Source organism: Microtus oregoni, unplaced genomic scaffold, assembly GCF_018167655.1.
Source record: "Microtus oregoni isolate MIOR12 unplaced genomic scaffold, Mior012 000074F_001, whole genome shotgun sequence".
Lineage (NCBI taxonomy): Eukaryota > Metazoa > Chordata > Mammalia > Rodentia > Cricetidae > Microtus > Microtus oregoni.
Window position 1 is genome coordinate 506,911 of NW_024543988.1, and position 21,683 is coordinate 528,593.

General features: G+C 42.0%; 1 protein-coding gene across 15 annotated transcripts in view; it reads right to left on the reverse strand.

Annotated features, from left to right (window-relative positions):
- Tbl1x (transducin beta like 1 X-linked) overlaps window positions 1-21,683 on the reverse strand; it is a 187,136-nt gene that overhangs the window by 63,442 nt on the left and 102,011 nt on the right. For 8 of the 15 annotated variants that reach the window (XM_041642353.1, XM_041642359.1, XM_041642347.1 and 5 more), the window contains one exon: window positions 8,273-8,351. The exons of the other annotated variants lie outside the window; for them this stretch is intronic. The gene's annotated coding sequence lies outside the window, so the exon portion shown is untranslated. The remainder of the gene's footprint in view (window positions 1-8,272; window positions 8,352-21,683) is intronic. 15 annotated transcript variants of the gene reach the window in all.

The window sequence follows — 21,683 nt, forward strand, 5'->3', positions numbered from 1 at the left end:
ACTAAAAACATTCTACTACTGGGCTATACCTCAGCCTTTAAACTCTTTAACTTTTTTGGTTTCGTTTCATTTTTTCAACACCAGGTTCCTCTCTGTAGCCCTGGCTGTCCTGAGAACTCACTCTGTAGACCAGGATGGCCTCGAACTCAAGAGATAGGTCTGTAGCTGAACATAGCGGACAATGAGGAATACTGAGAACTCAAGAACAATCGCAGTGGGTTTTTGATCCTACTGCACGTACTGGCTTTGGGGAAGCCTAGGCAGTTTGGATGCACACCTTACGAGACCTGGATAGAGGTGGGCGGTCCTTGGGCTTCCCACAGGTCAGGGAACCCTGATTGCTCTTCGAGCAGATGAGGGAGGGGGACTTGATCGGGGGAGGGGGAGGGAAATGGGAAGCGGTTGCGGGGAGGAGGCAGAAATCCTTAATAAATAAATAAATTAAAAATAAAAAAAATAAAAATAAAAGAGATAGGTCTGCCTCTGCCTCCCAAATGCTAGAATTAAATGCATGCACCACCACCAACAGGTCAGTTCTAACTTTATATGTTTCTGTATATTTTACAATATCCATAATGTATGTAAATGGAAAGACTATTCTCTACATATATTTCATACATTCGTTACATTTTTTTCCTGATTCTTCTAGGCTGTACAGTTCGTAAGTTTTCTCAAAAATAAAATTCCATGTACATGCAGATCCCACACTGTCACTTAAGGTTCAGCAGTAAATAAATGTGCAAGTTGCCCAGAGCTAAATAGCTTCATCATCCTCTTGCAATCATGAAATGAAATAAAAACCCAAGCCTAGGACTGGAGAGCTAATAAATAGCTGAACTGGTGGAGTATTTGTAGAGAAAGCATGAGAACCAGAGTTCCAGTCCCAGAAACCAAGTTAAAAAGCTAGGCATGTTTTCACAGAATTACAATCCAAGAGCTGGGTAAGCAGAGTCAGGTGGAGCCCTCGGGTTCACTGGCAGGCCAGCATGGCTTTATCAGCTGAGTTGAGGGCAGTGTGAACTCTCATCTACTCTTGGGTAGAATCTGAGGAATGTTACCGGAGGTTGACCTCTAGCCTTCACACATATGTGCATACTATGTACCCACACACGTGAAAAAACATACAAGTGCAAGTAAGTCTAACTCAAGCCCAAGGGATATAGCCTCCTGAGAAGATTCCTGCTCTCAGTTCACTGCATCTTCTGAAGACTTCTATGGGGTATCCATGTGGCACAAGAAGCTTTCTTTGGAGATCCACATGTTCATACTATGAGGAAAGATTAGCTGTGAAGGTGGTGGCTGATTTGGTGCCAGTCCCCTTCTCCTCGTCCTCTGAATTCTGCCTGTATGGATTGATTTTTTTTTTCAGCCAGAAATTTGTATTTCGTGCATCATTCTCCATACAACAGTGCTCCATGGAGCACATGCAGAATGCAGTGCATGTACTGGCCTGAAGTTTTCTTGTAGGCTTCACTAAAAAGCTGCCTTCCTTCAGACCCTCTCTCAGTCCTGGCTCCTGAGACACTGGGTTGGTACACTGATTAATTTAGTAGTGTTGTGGTGAGAGATATGTTGGCGCTTTGGCTGATTCCCCCCACTCATACTATAAAGAAAACAAATTTCAATTATCATTTCCCTTCCTGGATCCCGCAAAGCACCTGTAGTACTCGCCCTGGGTTGGCTGCATTAAAACATATTCAGAAATGATTACCATGGGTTTTCATGGTGCTGGCAAACAACACAGTTTAATAATGACTCTGTTTTGTTTTGTTTTACCAGTTTGTAAAGAAGTATTTCCAAAGAGACCTGCTTGGTCACAAATGTGCTTATTGATATGATCTAAGAAGAAAGGTATGCAAGTTTCTGTTGCAAAGGAAAAATGTTATTCTCTATGACACTCATTCTAATCTACAAAGCCATGTGCCTAGATGACAGTACCTCCAAACCTGGTCAAACTCCTGTTATAGCCTCATCCCCAAAGTGATACATTCACTACTAAAAGACTGGGTTTGGGGAAGTGATGAGGTCACAAACATGGAGCCTTATGTGTGGAGTTAGTGTGCTTTAAGAGATTCCAGAAAGCCCCCTGAACCCCCACTTGTGAAGATACAGTAAGAAGAAGAAACCATCAATGAACCAGGAAGCAGACATCACCAGATACCAATCTGCTATGCTGTCATGTTGGATTTCCAACCTGCAAAGAAATAATCTCCTGTGTAAACTACCCAGTCTCGTATTTTATGATAACAAATACAATAAGACACCCTGCTATAATGTGTGGTAGGTTTGATGAACTAAATGCATTTGTGCCTTTATAATATTTCAACTTATAAAGGGTTTATTGAATCTGAGCACCATACTAAGTTGAAGAGTGCCTGCCCTGAATGATTAAAGATAGGGCTTGCATTTCAGCAAGAAATAGAAACTCCACCCCCAAGGACTAGAGATGTTCCAAAAGTTACACTACAAAAGCACTCCTGAAGACCATCCTTGGCTTGAAGCCTGCTGCATGTCAACTTTTCCATAAATTTCAGAGATTCAATTTTCTTTGAGAAGTCATTCTGCCCATGTCTTTATCTTTCAGCATTTGGAATACATTCTGCCTTGTGGGAAGTTAGGCATGTATGTGTGATGGGGTGGTGGTCGTGGTGGGTATTGACAGATCTCAAAATGGCATTCAAGAATACTCTAAATTAGTATCTTTGGGAGAGAAAATGCTTGCAGAATTTCACAGGGAAAGGCAACAGGAGATTCATAGGACCATAATTCCAGCCTTTTAAACATATCACTAATATATGATATATTAGATAGAGGTAAAGCAGTTGAGTTCTTGTCTAGCATGCATAGATACCTGGGCTTCACCCCCAGCGTTGCAAAAAAAGAAATCAGTAAAATACAGAAGGCAAAAGCATTCTATTCTTAAGTAGTAAGTGCTCTGAAGCCCCACAACTGTTCATAAAATCTTTTCTGCATAGGTCATCATCTGTGTGTCTGTCCCCATGTCTGTCCCTGCCCATCCATGTGTACGCACAGGCATCACCCACTCTTCTTGTCTGAGACAGAGTCTTTCATCACCATGACACTATCTAGGTAGGCTACGTTGGACAGATGGCCAATGATACTCAGGGAATCTACCTGCCTCTGCCTCCCCAGGGCTGGCTGGGATTTTGCCAGACTTTTGTATGTGGTTGACGACAGAACTCAAGTCCTCATTCCTGTAACTCCCCAGCCCTGTTTCCCATATTAAGAAAAAAAAACTGTATGTGAATATATTTAAAGTATGTGTGCATTTTGTTTTTTTGTTTAAGATGAGTTTCACTATATAGCTCAGTCTAGCTTAGATTTCTCTGTCCTCCTGCTTCTGCTTTCTGTGCTGTAATTAGTGTGCACCATCACACTAATCTCCTTTGCTACCACTGTTAACTCTTATTTCTAACACGACTAACCTCAAGTCTTCTACTCACTTCAGTCTCTGTTCTCTTCCTTCCTCATTATACTCATTTACACTTTTTCCTTTATGAATATTTAAGAGACAATGTCAAAAATTTATCATTTCAGACCAATTACTTCTAACTAGGTATTTCAGATCCTATTACCATTACAGGGAACTATAGAGCCTAATTCTTCAGGTCTTCAAGATTGGTTTTTGCCACAGAACTAGTCTGAGACCAGCATATCTCAAACACAACAAAGTTAAATAAACAATTCTCCCACCCCACTCCCCTCAGTGTATCCCCCCACCAGAAACCCAGCCAAGGTCTTTTACATGCAACACAGTTACTCTATTATTGAGGGACATTCTCTAATGTGCATTTTGCTTTGTATGATCACAAGACAATCTGAGCTACCCTGAACATTACCTAGCCTACTTTGGTGGTGCTGTGTTGACACCAGTCCTGGGGAGACATGAAATCCAGATAGGGAACCAACAAAAAAAAAAAAGTAAGGAAGGATACTACCAAATTCCATACTAGTGAACCAATGAGTTTTATTGGGATTACTTAGAAGAATATGGGTGAAGGTCTACTTACAGGAACAGAAATGACTAAGCACAGCTGCATCACTAAAAGCCCACCCCAGTATAAGTGACAGCTCGTGAAAGCTGGAAACCTGGAGCACACAGCACACACAAACTACAGGCAGCTGAGCAGGTTAAAGGTTGTCTGTCTCTTCCAAGACAGAGACCCACATGGGAGCACTGGACTGAGCTCCCAAGGTCCAGTTGAAGAGCAGAAGGAGGGAGAATATGAGCAAGGAAGTCAGGACCAGGAGGGGTGTGTCCACCCACTGAAATAGTGTTCCTGATCTAATGGGAGCTCACCAAAGCCATCTGGACTGGGACTGAGTGAGCATGGGATCAAACTGGACCCTCTGAATGTGGCTCACAATTGGGGCAGACTGAGAAGCCAATGATAATGGCACTGGGATTTGTCTGTACTGCATGTACTGGCTTTTTGGGTCCTTAGTCTATTTGGATGCACACCTTTCTTGGCCTGAATGGAGGGGGAAGGGCCTTGGTCTTCCCTTAGGGCAGGGCACCCTGCCCTCTTATAAGGAGGGAGGGAGGAAGGGGAGTGGGGAAGTGGAAGGAGGGGAGGAAGTGGAAATTTTGAATGGTATTATTTATAGAGCAATAAAAAGTAAGTTTAAAAAAAAGTTGTCTCTTCCAGGCAGCTTGGCTGGTCTCTATTCCAGGGGGTTCACCTGCTCTGAGACTCGTCTAGGCAGCTCAGCTTATCTGAAAGTGACTTTCAGTGTCCCTTACTGCTTACATAGGCTTGGGGGGAGTCGGTGTTGCTAAAGCCTGTGAGTTGTTTATTTTATGGTCTTAAAGAGGTTCCCAGCAAGATGGAGTGTTTCACTTCCTCTGAGAATATCCTGTATCTTGAGGCGCTTCCAACCAAGACGAAAGGTTTATCTCAGAAGAAATCACCACACAACATATTGTTACACCCTGAAGAATATATAACTTACCTTCTTTTTGAATGCCTTTTCCTTGCACATATATCACAAGCCATCAGTTGCTATTAAGAACTTTAAATTCACATCCACAATAATGAAACATTACTCAGAAAAGCTACCCTGGGGTATCTCGAGAGATCAAGAAATTGTATCAAGAACTGACTCTGTGAGTGGCTGTCACGGTTTGGATAGGTGCTGAAGACTTAGGTATGCAACATTGTGCAGATGTAGGCTTGGCAGAATAGCTACATCATTAGGGTTAACCCCTCAGCAATGAGGTAATCTGCTGATAGATTCCAAAATTGATGGTACTATTAGAAGATGGTGGAAATTTTAAGAGGTATGGTTTAGCAAGAGGAAGGATGTCACTAGGAGACTGTCACTGAAGGATACACCTTGTCCCTCAGGACTTAGGATCCCACTCTCTCCTGGCCACCAAGTGGTGAGCAGCTCTGCTCCTCCACACCCTTCCACCAATGCTTTGCCCACCTCAGCCCAAAACAACTGACCAAACAACCACAAACTAAGATCTCTGAACCTATGGGCCCAAATAAATCCCCATGCCCTCCCCCATTTTGGTGTGTGTGTGTGTGTGTGTGTGTGTGTGTGTGTGTGTGTGTGTGTGTGTGTACGTGTGTGTGTATCTGTGTGTATGTATGTGTGAGTACGTGCACATGGAGAATATAGGTTGACAATCAGGGTCTTCCTCACTCTCTTACTATTTGAGGCAGGATTGCTCACTGAATCTGGATACTGCCAATTTGACTAGACCGGCCAGCAAGACCCAGGAGTACTCCAGCCTGCACTCCTATAGGACTCAGATTACAAGTATGTACCATCATGTCTGCCTTTTACATGGATGTTGGGGATCAAACTCAGGTCTTCATCCTTAAGCTGCAAGCACATTACTGACTGAGTCATCTTCCTACCCACATTGAGTCTTCTCTTTTGTAAATGATTTTTGTCTGTGTTACTTTGCCAGAGATGAAAAATGACATTTAAAGAGAATAAGCAGAAAGCTCTGGAATTTGATTTCTGTCCCTACAAAAAGTCAGGGCAACTGGTAATGTAGTTTAACTTACATGAACTCAAGAGAAGGGAAGTAACAGCTGATTTTACAGCCTTTGAGTTCAGAGAGGTGGTTCCAAACAAAGGTAATTATCCTCCCCCTCCCTGAGGAAGCATTATATAATGTCTGGAAAGATTTTTGTCATATGAAAGGAAGCACAGTGGCACAGTGCTTATGAAATTGTTCTGGGGGGCATTATTTTGCATGAGGAACGTGTTGTAGGACATTTTACAACACTCCTGATCTTTTTTCATTAAGTACCCTTCCCTGAATCATGACCCCAACTTATCTCTAGATACTACCAAAAGTCCTCCAGGGAGCAAAACATCCCCGAGACCGGACCAGTTTACAGGTCTTGGAGAATGGTCGAAAAAGTTGACCCCTCATTTTGTAGGGAATTAGAAGGGCTGACCTAGATCTTAATTATAGCTCCTTATTTTGCCTAGTAGACTTGAGTCACTGAAACGAAGAAGGTATAGATGAACCATTTTTAGTTCAATATTTTCTGAGTCTCAGCAGCTTGCAACACAGGAAACAGTAAAAGAGACCCTGTTTCAAATGAGGTGGAAGGTGAAGACCCACAACCACATGTCTTCTTTAACCTTAATTTGTGGTGGGGTATGATTTTAAATGAATCACAGTATGAAACTCCGTTTTATTTCACCCATTCATAGTCTTCCAATATTGTTGCCAAAATGTCAGCTGTGGGTACTGGAATGACCAATCTACTGTGTTTTTTAGTGGTGTAGCTCCTAACAGTCCAATTCAGGATGTTGGTCCACTTAAAAGAGAAATATGAATTAGATGTTTTAAAGCTATGCGGGTTTGCATGGGATGTGTTAATCATTAACAGCTGCTAAGGGCCAAGTCAGGACTCCTTTTCATCTCTGGTCTTTGAGCAGGCGCTCTGGAAAGCACTGCTTCCCGTGTCAAGGCTCCATACTTAAAAACCTAAACAAGACTAGCATTTGGGCAAAGATATACTCAAATGTGGAACACGGTCATTTGTCTCCCCCTGTCTCCAAACACACCACACATCACACTGATTTAACCAGATTACAAGTGGAAAATCTTTCATATTTGAGTTTCTAAACTCTTCCATGCTCCCTATAGTAGCTTGGAAGAGCCGATACATATACGAATTTGAAACCACCACCATCATCAGTCACACAGGACTAGGAATTCCAAGACCCAGCTGGCAGAGACCACCTTACAGCCTCTGAGATGGCTCTACAAGCTGGAGTCCTGTCCTTCTTGGGCAGATCCAAAGTCCCCATGCTGCTAGCAGTACTTGCTCTGCCAGATGAGTTCTAAATCATCTTTTCTCCAAAGGGAAAGAACAGTATGGGAGCACAAAGGAGAAAGGAGACTGTCTTAGGGACAGGTCACCGGCTTTCTTTGACCTGGCTCAAAAAGCCTGAGACTCAGGCCTACAATGTCTTTATTTGACTGTAATGTGTAGAAAGCTTTCTAACTCTAGGCCACCTTATTCGGAGATGGCAGAATGCAAGGATAAAATGAAGTTTTCAAACCTCAAAGAGTTTCAACTTAGAACTCCTGAAAGGACTTGCTTACTACTTACTACCTCCCTATTTGTGGGTCCCTGCATGCTGATATAGTTAACTACAGATCAAAATTATTACAGAAGTTTCTGCTAAGCATATACATTCTCAAATATTCCCATAAACACTACCATTAACAACTCTGCATAGCACTTTTCAATAAAACAGTATTAGGAATTGTTAAGGCATCTAGAAAGGAATTAAATCCTAGAGGCAGATGTGCATGGGTTATATGAAGACACCACATCACTTCACATACAGATCTCACACACCTGTGGCTGTGGTGTCCATGGGGTGGGTCCTACAGCCAGCAGGCACCACAGGAGAAGATAAATGTCAACTGTCAAATTTGGAAGGCTGAGTTTATGAAGAGATAAAGCAGCTTACAAATAGTTCAAGACAAAAAAATAAAATAGGGTCTAAGTGTGTGGCTAGCAAATGAGAAGTGCTGGGATCCATCCACAGCAACAAGAAAAGAAAGGGGAGAGGAGAAAGCCTGTTCTGAACAAACGTGGAGGTGGGGGGTGGGGTGACCAGAAGGAAAAGAGAAAGGAAGAGGGATAGAAGGAGAAGGGAGGAAAGAAAACACACTAGGGCAGTACTAGAAATTGATTCAAAGAGAAATATATTTTACATCTAGATAAAAGAAGAGCAAAAATGATTTAAAACAACCATTCACCTTGTCAGTAGTCCCCTATCTTCCTTAAATTGTAGCTGGCTCTGGGGCAGGGGGCCTCATAGAAGATAAAGTAAGATTCCTGTGAACAAAACAGATTCCTGAGGTCAAAATTGCTATCAGTTCTGGTTAGGGAATCTTCTGGGTCCATCCCAGCAGGCAGATGCTAGGCCATGATCTTATCTATCACTTTTATCCCCATAATTTCCCTACCAACAGACAGACAGACAGACACATACATACATCAAAAAGCAGATGGAAATGTCAGGCAAACATGAACAGAAAAAATGTGGCCTATATATCTAACAGCAGAAGAGCAGTGTGAAATAAAGAAAAATGAGGTTTAAACAATGACTGCAATAAGGATGAACCCCCGTACATCAATGAATGAAGTCTGATATAAAGAGATAGAACTGCAGGATTCTCCTTCTATGCAGTCCCTGAAGTAGAAAAACAAAAGAAGTGTAGAAGTTGGTGAAGTAGTAAGGGCGGCGGCGGGGCTGCGTCCCCAACACCCCAGCCGCCTGCCCGGCTAGCTTATGCCCCGAAATAATTACATGGACACTGTATTCTTTTAAACACTGCTTGGCCCAATCTCTTCTAGGCTAATTCTCACATATTAATTTAACCCATTTCTAATCATCTGTGTATGGCACCCCAAGGTGCGCTTACCGGGGAGATTCTAGTCTAGTCCATCCTGGGTCGGAGCTTCATCCCGGGAGCGGGGCATGGCGTCTCTGCTGAGGCGTCTGCGCCCGAGAGGAGAGATGTGGAGTCTCTGACCTCACTTCCTCTTCCTCCCAGCGTTCTGTTCTGTTTACTCCACCTACCTATGTCCTAACCAATAAAATGGGCCAGGGCAGTTTCTTTATTAGCCAATGACCTTCCTCCATCAAGTTGGCAGGGGTGGGACAATGGGGTGAGGTGTAACTGCCACTGACTGGGAGAACTATTTTCAGAGAATGAACTATTGCTATAAGCTAATGTAAGCATGACTGCACATTTTTTAAATATATGCTACATGTAAAGTAGATGGACTGTACAGCTCAAGTGAATTACATTTCTCAATTAACATAATTTCTCTTGATGTCGGTGTGGTTTACATCCCTTCTGCTCCCAAAGTGGGTACCTCACTCAGTTCTTGGCCTAGGCTTCACAAATAAGCAGTCTATTGTTCCCTCCATGTTCACCAGGCCAGGGTCTTGGCCCTCCCCAAGGTGAAATTCCACCTGACAAACCTCACAGAAACATGGAGCCAGTAGAGAATACTGCAGGACATCCGTACTTATATGAGCATTCCTGGCATTTGGCAGAGCACCCTCTGTCCTTGAAGTCTGTCTGTCTAAACAGGAGGCTGTTTAGAAGCATCCAGAGACTCTGCCCATCAGATGCCTGTAGCACCTCTAAGATGTGACAACCACAAGTATTTGTAGGCCTTGCCAAGATTCTGCTGAAAGACACAATGTCCTTCACTTGTGCCACCCTCCTAAGAAGCCTCACAGTGTACAGACCAAAGTCCTACTATTCTGGACCATCTGAAACAAAGTGCAAACTAATGTCCCACTTATTTTTATGTATCTATCTATCCATTCATTCACTCACTCATTTTTGAATAAACTTTTACTGGAAAGAAGGGCCCTAAACCGTGTAATTTAAAGAATATGCATTTTTTTCAAAACTTAGTATTTCTTATTCCGTAATATCTGTCTGACAACCTACGTTTTTCTTTTATTGAAAATAGGTTCCTTTATTACATAATATATCCTGATTATAGTTTCCCCTCTCTCTACTCCTCCCAGTTCCTCCCAACCTCCCCTCCCCTCTGGATCCACTCCCTTTCTGCCTCTCATTAGTAAAGAACAGACTTCTAAGAGATAACAACAAAGCACAACAAAATAAAATATAGTAAGATAAAGCAAAAACTATCATATTGGAGTTGGACATGACAACCCAACAGGAGGAAAAGACTATCAAGAACAGGCACAAGAGTCAGAGACCCACTCATTCTCATAGTCAGGAGTTCCTTAAAAATGCCAAGCTGACAGCTGTAACATCTACACAGAGAACTTTGATGCAGGCTGGTGTAGGCCTTTGCAGTTTCAGTCTCTCGAAGCACTTGCTTAGTTGTTTCAGAGGACCTTGTTCTCCTGGTGTCTTCCACCCCTCTGGTTCTTACAAACTCTGCAGGATTCCCTGAGCTGTGTCACTCACCTATTTTTTAAGACAGTGTCTCCAATAACCCTGACCAGCCTCACTCACTCTATATCTGAGGCTGGCTTTGAATTACTGTTTCTCTGTCTCCACCTCCTCAAGAGCTGGAACTAAGACATATGGCACCAAGCCCAGGCTTCTGTTCCCTTTTTATTCAAGAAACACAATAAATCATCCACATACAGACCATAAGAAGAGAACGTACAGATAGACAAGGAAATTGGATACACTCAGATGAACTTTGGAGAAGGTAAAATGAAATTGCTTTTGAACAAATACAGCATATGAAAGGGGTTTTTAAAGTTTTAGTTCAGTTATGGGCAATTTCTAAACACCTGGATGTTGCAACTGTTCTTTATGGTTCTTAATTTCTCAAAGTGGGAACAGCTAAAACAACACAAACACTCACTCACAGATAGGATAAGGGACCGGAAAGATAGCTAGTTCAGTGGTTAACAGCATACTACCACAAAGGACCAATGTTCAATTCCCATAACCCACAAGAGGTGCCCCTCACAATAGCCTGTAACTCCAGCTCCAGAGGATCCAATGCCCTCCTCTGGCCTCCACAGGCAGCAGCACACACATGCACATAAACAGACACTAACACACAGGTAAGACTCATATATAACATAAATTTGCTTTTTTTAAGGATAGGGTTAAGGAGAGCAGAAGGATGGGAATGTGCTGATTGCATATGTGTGTGGAGCTATGTGTTTATAAAGACTAGAGGAAGATTGCAGGAGGAGGATGCGGGTGTGGTGAATGCACACGTGTGTGGAGCTATGTGTTCACAAAGACCGAAGGAAGACACCAGGTGACCTGTTTTATCATTCTGCACTTTATTCCCTTGAGACAGAAACTCTCAGTGAACCTAGAGCTAGGATGGCAGTCAGCAATACCCAATCTTCCTGTCTCTAACTTCCACAGACCAGGCAGGGTACAGGCATGGAAAGTCATGCCTAGCTTTTTACATGGGTGCTAGAATCAGAAGTCAATGTTCATGCTTGTGCATCAACCAAGCATAATTATCCATCTCCCCAGAACTTAAAGAGGGTTCTTACAGTTTTAATTTTAATTTTACTTATTTATTTTGTGAGGGAGGAGGGACTATGCATGTGTGAATGAAAGAACAACTTTCAGGAGTACATTCTCTCCTTCCACCACGTGGGTCCGAGAACTCAGGTCTTCATGTTTGGCAGTAGGTGCCATTACCCAGTGAGCCATCTCTCTAAACATTAGACAGGCCCTAAGGGCTCTCAGCACACATCAAAACTACAAACACGAGTGAGAAGAGTCTATCTAGCTCAACTGGTAAAGTTCTTGCCTTGTAAGCATGACGACCCAAGTTCCATCCTCAGCATCCACTTGGAAATCCCCAGGCCAATGAGACCTTGTCATCATTTCTGAGCAAGTTTACCCTCTGGCCTCAAAATGTACATGCACATGAGTACCTGAACACACATGAACATGCACACATACACCCCAAATTTTTAAAAAAGGAAACATATGGCATATGAATCTTCTTAAAGCATTCCCTAATGATTGTATCTCCTTCAGGAATTACCTCCCTAGTCCTTTTCTTCATCAAGGTGGTTGAAGAACATTCCAAATCCAGGATGAAAGAGGTACTTCTGTGCCTGCAACATGCTCAAATGAGCAGGCTAGTGTTCTAGGAAAACACCTACATATTAAATAGCAGGCAACTCATACCATGTGCTATAGCTCTTTGCTACTACGCAGCATGCCCAGTGAAAGGGTTTTCTCAGCATCAACACACAAAGACTCCTGACACACAACATGCAGCTGGACTCCCCAACACTGACGTTTGACTTTTGCACTGTAAAGGAAAAAGACACCTGCATCTCAGTCACTGATCCCTGATCTTTTCTTCCCTAAGTACTCTTAAAGAAAAAACAGAGCAGGCTTTGGATCCCTTCCTTGCATGCAGAAACAATCTGTGGTGCCCAACAAACTGACTCTGTCCTGATACAAGGCATTTGGCATTAGGAGAATAACACTTGATTAAAATGTTGTGGCTTGCTATTCCAGTCAACTATATTTTAATTATTAAAAAAGTCAAATTTGCCAGGTGGTGGTGGTGCACGCCTTTAATCCAGCACTTGGGAGGTAGAGGCAGGAGGATCTTTGTGAGTTCAAGGCCAGCCTGGACTACAGAGTGAGTTCCAGAACAGCTAGGAGGGATACACAGAGAAACCCTGTCTAAAAAAAACAAGAGTCAAATCCTTGTTTTTGAAAGAGTATCTACACCTGTAAGCAACACATAATGCCACTGGCTTTTGCTTCATAGAACTGCATATCTGATAATGCCCACATCTCCTGGGAACTTGTGGTTTTCCAGAACGCTTATTTTCTGAATGATTTCAGTTTCAATTCTCGCATAACCATCTTACTACCTGGCTGACATAATTGTCATATGCTACTTTTCAGTTTCTGCCAAGCAGTACATGAACAGGCTTCATTTCTAAGTAGTGCAGTTTCTTCTAGTATGATAATTATTATCAGTGTTGTTCGTTTGGCAAGCTGATCTGCCTTCGTCAGGGGGAGAAACACTACAATAATGTGCAGTATCTCAAACAAATGGAAAAATCAGTCTGACAATGCCAGCAGCATTCTCCATGCCAAGACCAGCCCTGTCTTCTGCCACAGGAGTCCCAGTTGTACTGGTGCACAGGGAATCACTTGTTTTATTGCAGTGCCTAGTTCTACATGGCATTAACACAGCACTGTTTTAGCTCTCTGTGGATCTGTGCTCCCTTCTGTCTGTGCCAGCTTGGCACAATTGAGAAAGTCAATCCCAACACCTAGACCTGCAAGTATTAGTAATGACCATACCTACAATTTTGTCTCTCCAGAGGCCAAAGCTTCCTCCAGGGTATGTGACCGACAGTGGATAGGGATTATCCAATAGGAATTTTAAAAATTCTCTTGTAGCTTTTAACAAATAAGTCAAAATCTTTTTGTCATGATCCAATTGTCTAGTCGGAGGTTGCCCAGACTGCTATACTAAATTGACTTTCCAGTTGCTGTCTAAGCGATGTTTGTTAAAGACAAGGACAAAGAGGTACTGCTCAGCTATCCCTCTTTACCTCGCCATGGTAATGCTGCAACACAGGGCCTGTGCACTCTAAAGCAAATTGCAGGGGCAGGGCCTAGGGGCTTGTTCTATTTTTGCCTTTAATGCTTACTGGTAGTTTTAAAAATCTTTATGTATATGTAGTGTACATGCATGTGGGTATGCATGCCAACCTGTCGGGGGTGCATGTGCACATGTACGGTGATGAATGTGGAGACCAGAGGTTGGCACTGGATGTCTTTCCCAATGGCACTCCTCCTTATTGAGGCAGTGTCTATCAGCTGAACCCAGAGCTCTGAAATATAGCCTGGTTTAGCTAGCCAATTTGCTTTGAGGATGCCATTTCTTCTTTCTGATAGCTAAAATCACAGATGGGCTGCTTTTATAACCACCCAGTATTTATGATTATTATGGTTATGTGGAATCAAATACTAACCCTCACATTTGTACAAATGCTTTATACGCTGAGTCATGTCCCAGTCTTCTTTGTTTTCTTTGGGGGGAAGGTATTCATGTAGCTTATGCTGTCTCGTAATTTGTCATGTGGGCAAGGAATGGCCTCCTGCCTCCAACTCCCAAGTGATGGGAATACATGTTAGGATTCTAAGTATGTATCCCACACCCAGCTTTATGAGGGCCTGAGGACTGAACTCAGGGTTTTGTGAATGCTAGGCAAACATTCTACCAATCAGCCCCCTCACACACATACACATTCCTTAACAACAGGCAATTAATTATACAACATCAAATCTATAGTTTACACTTAGCATAAATCAGAACAGCAAAGGAAAGATAGCCTGGGAAACTACATGACAGTCAGATGCCTGGCTTCCTATCTGAGCCCTAGCATTACCAGTCTACCTGTGCGTGCTACCAGAGTTCTGACCTCATTCAGAGTCCCTTGACTCCTTGCTTATAATAAACAGGAGTTGGCTGCTTATACATATCTTATTGTAGGGATCCTGCCCAGTCTGTTCAGCATGAAGCAGTTTCTCCGAGTGGCAATGTAAGATGGTGTATCCCCACCTTCTGTGTGTACTGTATGCCAATAGCATTGGGAAAATACTCCGATGTCCATGTGTTAATAAAATCTTGCTCCCTAGGGCAAAACTACCTGGAAGTAGTGGAACCTTTAAAACACAGACGTGTACAGGAGCAACTTAAGTCACTGAGGGGTGGTGCCTGTGCAGGAGATAAAAAGACATTGGCCCCTCCTCTTCTACTCTACTTCCCAGACATCACAGGTATCTTTGTTACTCAAGCTTGATGAGCCAAGTTTCATCTCTAGAGCTCACAGTGGAGGAAGAAAACAAACTACAAAAGTTGTCCTCAGGGCCAGGCGGTGGTGGCGCACGCCTTTAATCCCAGCACTCGGGAGGCAGAGGCAGGCGGATCTCTGTGAGTTCGAGACCAGCCTGGTCTACAAGAGCTAGTTCCAGGACAGGCTCCAAAACCACAGAGAAACCTTGTCTCGGGGGGGAAAAAAAAAAAAGTTGTCCTCTAACTTCTACATGAAGGTCATAGCATAAATGCACTAACAATCACACACTTATACAATAATAGTCTATAATATTTTTTAAATTATCTAATTTTTTTACAACCTAACTGCTCAATATTAGGCGAGCTCATGATTTTAAAAATCAGTTTTAAAAATAAGCAGAAAGCCAAAAGAGAAGGTATTTGTCACTCTAACTTTATATAATTTAAATGCAATTACTTCAAAGTATGAACATGGTAAATACTGAGCCAGGTCTAAAATGATGGCTTTGGGGAAAAGAAGAGGGCTGGAGTCCCCACTCTTTCAGGCATACTGTCTGGGCCTGCAGAAATGAATCTCTTTATCTTACCATGTGAATCAGTCTTCTCTAATGGATGCCAGCCCAGTTTGCTCTCCTGGAGTGCATAGCACCTGAATAAACTCTGAGACAAAACACCAAGCACATGAACAGAAAGAGACTCATCAGTGACACAGACCATATTCTTGTACAGTTAACTGTCACTCAGGCCATCTTATTGCATTCTAACTGGGTAAGCACCTTCTAAATCCAAGCTGTTACCTTCCAGAGATGAAAACAGCTCCCATAAGCTACTCTTTAGGAAGAAAAGAGGGGGCAGGGGCAAGACCTGCAATAGGTTTGAAGCTGTAATTAACTCAAAATCTTTGCATACTTCATTTATGATGTTCTGTTTTGGGTGACAAAAACAAACAAACAAAAAAAAAACCCTCTATCATTCTCTACCTTGTCTTTTGACAAGGCATCTCACTAAACCTGGAGCTTACCAATTTGTTGGCTAGACTAGCTTGCTGGCAAGTGGGATTTGGTACAATGGTACCTGGGGCACTACTGTAGTGAAGGTTAGTAATGTTAGTAGAGGAGGATAGTGTTCAGTTGTTTTTCCGGGGTAACAAGAATGCAACACACAGCACGTTTTTGCCTTTCCAACATCAAACCTTTCCAGGCAAAGTTCCTCTGTCTGGGAATCCATTATTTAGATGAAACCTTCCTAGCTGGACTCACCAGAAAATGTGTGATTGTTTTTAGGCCCTTCTAAAAGCATGAAACAGGCTGTCATGCTGGAAGTAACTCCATAGCAATGTACCCCACTACTTGTTGCCTGCAACGCTGTCTTTCCAGGAAGTTGTCAGCCCTATAAAGAATGGTATGGGCTTCATTTAAATAAAATGCATCAGAAGGGAACACAATCTCTTTTATCTCCTGGGCATCCTGGGCCCTCACCTAAGTTACAGGAGAAAAGAGATTGGAAAGAGGCTTTCTTCAGCACTCAGAGATTAAACACAACTGAGAAATTGCTTTTGGTATGAGAATTCCAGAGTCATCTTTAGAATACAGAATACCTGGGACAGCTCACACACAGATTTTTGATTCTTATACAAGATGAAGGTATCACACCAGTTCCTCTTTACTAAAAAAGAAACCAATTCAACTCCATAGTACCAAAAAGGACAAGACATATCAGACAAGGTATACACAGAATGTTGTGATGTGGTCTTTGGCCAATTAGGTCAGTCCAGGGCTCACTGAGACAGCTAAGAGTTTTGTATATGGAGAAGGAAAGGTATGTGTCAAAGCATAACCTCAGGTGACATTCCTAAGGATGGCTATCCAGCCTGTTTATTAAGACAGGACCCCAAGTAGGTCATCCTGGCTGTCCAGCAAGCCACAGGTCCACTGGTCTCTACTGCTGGGACAAGCTCACACTACAATTAATGTCTGAGTTTTTTTGGGTTTTTTTTTTTTTTTTGCTTTTTAATGTGGGTTAACTCAGGTTTTCATGTCCATACACTAAATACCTTACTGACCCATCTCCTCAGCCCTCCCAGAATTTATTTATAATTCACCAACTAGCCTCAACTGCAAAGCCATAAATCTATCCATTCCCTCCTTATCTGAATGTCACACAAGATTAATATTATTCCCCCCCACTCATTGACAAAGACAAATATCCACAGAGTGCAAAGTAACAAATATCCATGTAAATAAATCTGCAAAAAGATCCAGTCAAAAAGTGACACATGCAGACAAAACATGCTATTTTGAACATATATATATACTATAAATTAAGCATTATTCATATGAAAAAGAAAGTGTCTTTAAAGTGGATGTAAAGAAGCTTACACAGCAGTAAATACCATCCTTCCATTGTCGTCAAATATGTTGCCTTTAATTCAGGTTCTTAGACAAAACCATGAAAGCAGCCCATGATGTTTTCAAAAATATAAATTAAATTCTTAGCCATATTTAAAATTAGTGATATAAAATAAAATAAATAACTATGCATCCCAGTAGATAACCCAGAAAACCTGGCTGTGAGGATATATGCCCCCTACAAATGAAAATTTCTCTTTAGTTTTTCAAAGGAGGAAAGGGACTTCAAAGCTGTATTTTATTTAGTTTACAACAACTAAATTATATATATATATATATATATATATATACACACACACATATATATGTATATATATAATTATAGTTAATAACTGTAACAGAAGGCAAGAATGTGCTTGAAAATGCCAGCAGAGCACTCAGAGATAACATAAAGGACATTATCTCCACAACATATTACAGATCACCTTACTTTTTAAAAATGTATATGTGCACACGCTTCCATGTGTGTGCCAATATATGTGTTTGTGAGTATCTCTGTGTGTATGTGTAATGGATAGGTGTCAGCTGTCTTCCTGATCACTCCCCACTTTATTTACTGAGACAAAGTCTCTCACTGAAACTGAAGCTTGCCAATTTGGGTATTCTAACAAACTAGCTTTCCATGGGAATCCCATCTCTATCTCCCAAACCCCGGGGTTACAGGCGGGCCGTTGTACAGTAGCTATTTTGTATGAGGTGATGATTATCCAAACTCTAGTCCTCATGTATGTACATGTGCTTTATCCCCTGAGCCATCTCCCCAGCACCTGCAGCTTACTTTCATTATTTCAAAGAGCCTCACACTTGCTTCCTATGTATTCTCCATTCTCAACCAAGAGTCAGATGAAACCTAGGCTACCACAAACTAATATACTAAAATCCCTGCTGTTATCTATGAAGCAGGTTATTCTCCGTGTGTATTCCTCTGTGTGTGCGCGCGTGTGTGCACATGCTCACACACACATGTGAACATGCCTGTGTAGGCCAAAGGTAGACAGGTGTTGGGCATGCTCCTCCAGCACACTCCACTTTCTTTAACAGGGTCTCTTGTTGAACCTGGATTTCACCACTGGCTAGAGTTGCTGGCCCATGAGCTCTAGGCATCCTAGTCTCTCCCTCCCCCAGCATTGGTATTACAGGTCCACTCTGCCTCATGAAGCTTTTCAAAAACAGGTGCTAGGAATAAAGCATGCATAGCAAGCACTTTTCTAGCTGTACCATCTCCCCAGCCTGGGAGAGGAGGTATCCTGTGCTGGGCAAAGGAACAGTGAATGAAGATCAGGAGATGCTCTATAGGTTCATACCAAAATAGCAAAGAAGTCTGTCTCAATTATTCCATGTACATAAAGTCAAACCTTTGGCCAATAAACATAATACCCCTGGGATTACAGATTCTGATAACAAGCTGGAATTGAGTCAGATGCAAATACAGAGCTGGGATTCCAGTCAGATGCAACCTGCTAAGAAGTAAATACCATATTTCAGACTATTCAAGAACCCTTTCACATGAAGACGAAACCTCATCACCCTGATTGCAGGAGTCATGCAACTCATCCACACAGAGCCAAAGTCTACAGCTCTTCATGGAAGTAACCTTATATGGGGTGGGAAAGAGGAATGTCTGAATTAGGGTTAGAGTAAAGGAAGACAGGCAGGGGACTGCTACTCAGTCCTGAAAAGAGGGTCCTAGCAAACATCTTGTGATGGGAGGGCAGCAGGTGAGATCATGTTTGCACTATAACAACAAAAAGAACCATTAGAGAAGCTTCTACTGCTTTTATTCTTCTGTTGTTCTTTCCTTTGGAAGCTGGAAGGCATAAAAAGGTAGAAGTTGTCCCAAAACAGTAGCAGAGAATTTTGAAAATGAATTATGAAAGAAGCCTTTGAGAAAAGCAGTCTAGAATTTTCCATGAGAGTACATGTCCCACCTCAAATTCCTGTCATAACATATAACAGATCTATCTTTGAAGTAAGTCTTCGCACAAATGGCCTGATTTTAAATGGGCAATAGACTTTAGTAGGCATTCTCAAAAGAAGATAGAAAAATGGACACACACAGGAAAAAACTTTCTGACAGAACACCATTAGCACAGCCACTAAGATCAATTCACAAATGGGACCTCATGAAACTGAGAAGCTTCTACACAACAAAGGACTCTGCCATGCAAAATGGTAGCCTAAAGAATGGGAAAAGGTTTTTACCAACTACACATCCAATAGAGGACTAATATACAAAATGGACAAAGAACTAGATATCAAAAAAAAAACAATTAAAAACTAGGATACATGAATAAACACAGAATTCTCAATATAGGAAACTCAAATGGCTGAGAAACACTTAAAGAAATGTTGAACCCTTAGTCATCAGGGAAATGCAAATTAAAACAACTATGAGATTCCCTTCTACACCTGTCAGAATGACTAAGATCAATAAAACAAGTAGGAGCTCATGCTCGTGAAGATGTGGATTAGGAGGAACACTCCTCCATTGCTGTAAAGTCAGCCCCTATGGAGATTAATGTGATGGTTCCTCAGGAAGATGAAAATTCATCTAACTCAAGATTCAGCTAAACCAGTCTTGGGCATATAGCCAAAGGATTCTTCATCTTACCATAGAGACTCATGCTCAACTATGCTCACTGCTGCTTCATTCATAATATCCAGATATAGGAAATAACCTACATGTCACAAGGAAATAACCTACATGTCCCTCAACAGAAGAATGGATAGAGAAAATGTGGTACAATTACAGGATGGAGTATTACACAGCCATTAAAAATGAAGATGAAATTCACACATAAACACATGGAGCTTGGGGGAAAATCATCCTGAGTGAGGTAACACAGACCCCAAAGGACAAAAATGCTATGTATTCATTTATATGTGAATGTTAGCTCTTAAGTCTTCAATAAGTAAGCTACAATCCATAGGCCCACAGCAGTTAGTTTTAAGAATAAAGGACTAGAAGGGAGGGATTAATTTCCCTAGGAAAGGGAAATAGGATAGTTATGAATAAATGGGGGCAGAGTGTAGAAGGAGAATGTCAAATGGGGAAGGGAGAGAAGAGGGGACAAGGGAGGGAATATGGGGAGGGATAGCTTAAACTAATGGCCATTTGGGGGTTCATATGGAAACCTAATACAGTAAAAGCTTCTTAAAATATGTATGTATGTGAAAGTAATCTAAATGGAATCACAAAATAACGGGAGAGACAAAATCCCAACTAGACATTTCTCACGCCAAATGAAACCTCTATGCCAGTAATGGATAATGTCTAATATAGTTGTTAGCCAATGAGGCTCCATGGACACCCCACACAATGCAGGCAATTGCCAAGGCTGTTGGTTGCTTTCCACAGACTGATGCAAAAGCCCTGTTGTTGAAGACAGCACCTACATAACTCTCTGAACATGGAGAAGTCAAGCTGGTGTACACCTAGGGCCTTCACCTCTACTGACTAATGTCCATGTTACTGGAAGTTACTCTGCACACAACCAGAGGAGAAATGTAAACACCAACCCAGGTACAAACCCTTTGATCTACAGTAGTGACTTGCCTGCAAGATACTCTGGTGTACTGGTAATGAAAAGCTGTGGGAGTAACCAACCAATAACTAATCGAATTTAAGGTCCACACCATGAGATGGAACCTACATCCAATGCTGCTTGGTTGGCCAAGAACCTGAGACCAGGAACCTGGTGAAAAACCAAATGTTACTGTTCTGCTCAAGAAACATAACAGTGAAATGACTCCTAATGTATTCTGCTGAACACATACATCAGTGCCTTGCTCAGTCATCAACAGGCAATCTTCCTCCTACAGCAGATGGGAACAAATACAGAGACCCATAGCCAGACATTATGCAGAGAGTGAGATACCTTAGAATACTCAGCACTAAATGAGATGTCGCCATCAAATTCTTCCCCTCAGGGATCAGGAATGGGTCGGAAAAGGAAGCAAAAAGACTGTAAGAACTAGTGGGGAGGAAGACACCAAAAACAGTTTCTTCCAAACACTTAACAGGATCTACAGATATACAAACTCACAGAGTTTGAGCATGTACTGAGTATACAGGGGTCTGCATCTGATGGCATCCTTAGAACTGAGAGAAGTGGATGCAAATCCCCAATCCCTAACCTAGAAGCTTTCTCCAATTGATAACTACTTGCAAAGGAAAATTAATTTTATTCAACTGCATCTCACTGAGTATATAAACCACACTGAAAGGCAAGTCCCATGCCTAGCAGTAGTTGGCCAATACAAAACAAATTCAATGGTATTTTTGGAGGTTCCCTGCTTGTATCATAATGCCTTGACTGGGCATTATCTTTTTCCTTCCTTACAAGTCTTTGAGTATATATTATGGTTTCCTGTGTTGTGTTTTTATGGGAGTTCAAACCAACACGTGTGTGTGAGAGCATGTGTGCACACATGTTTA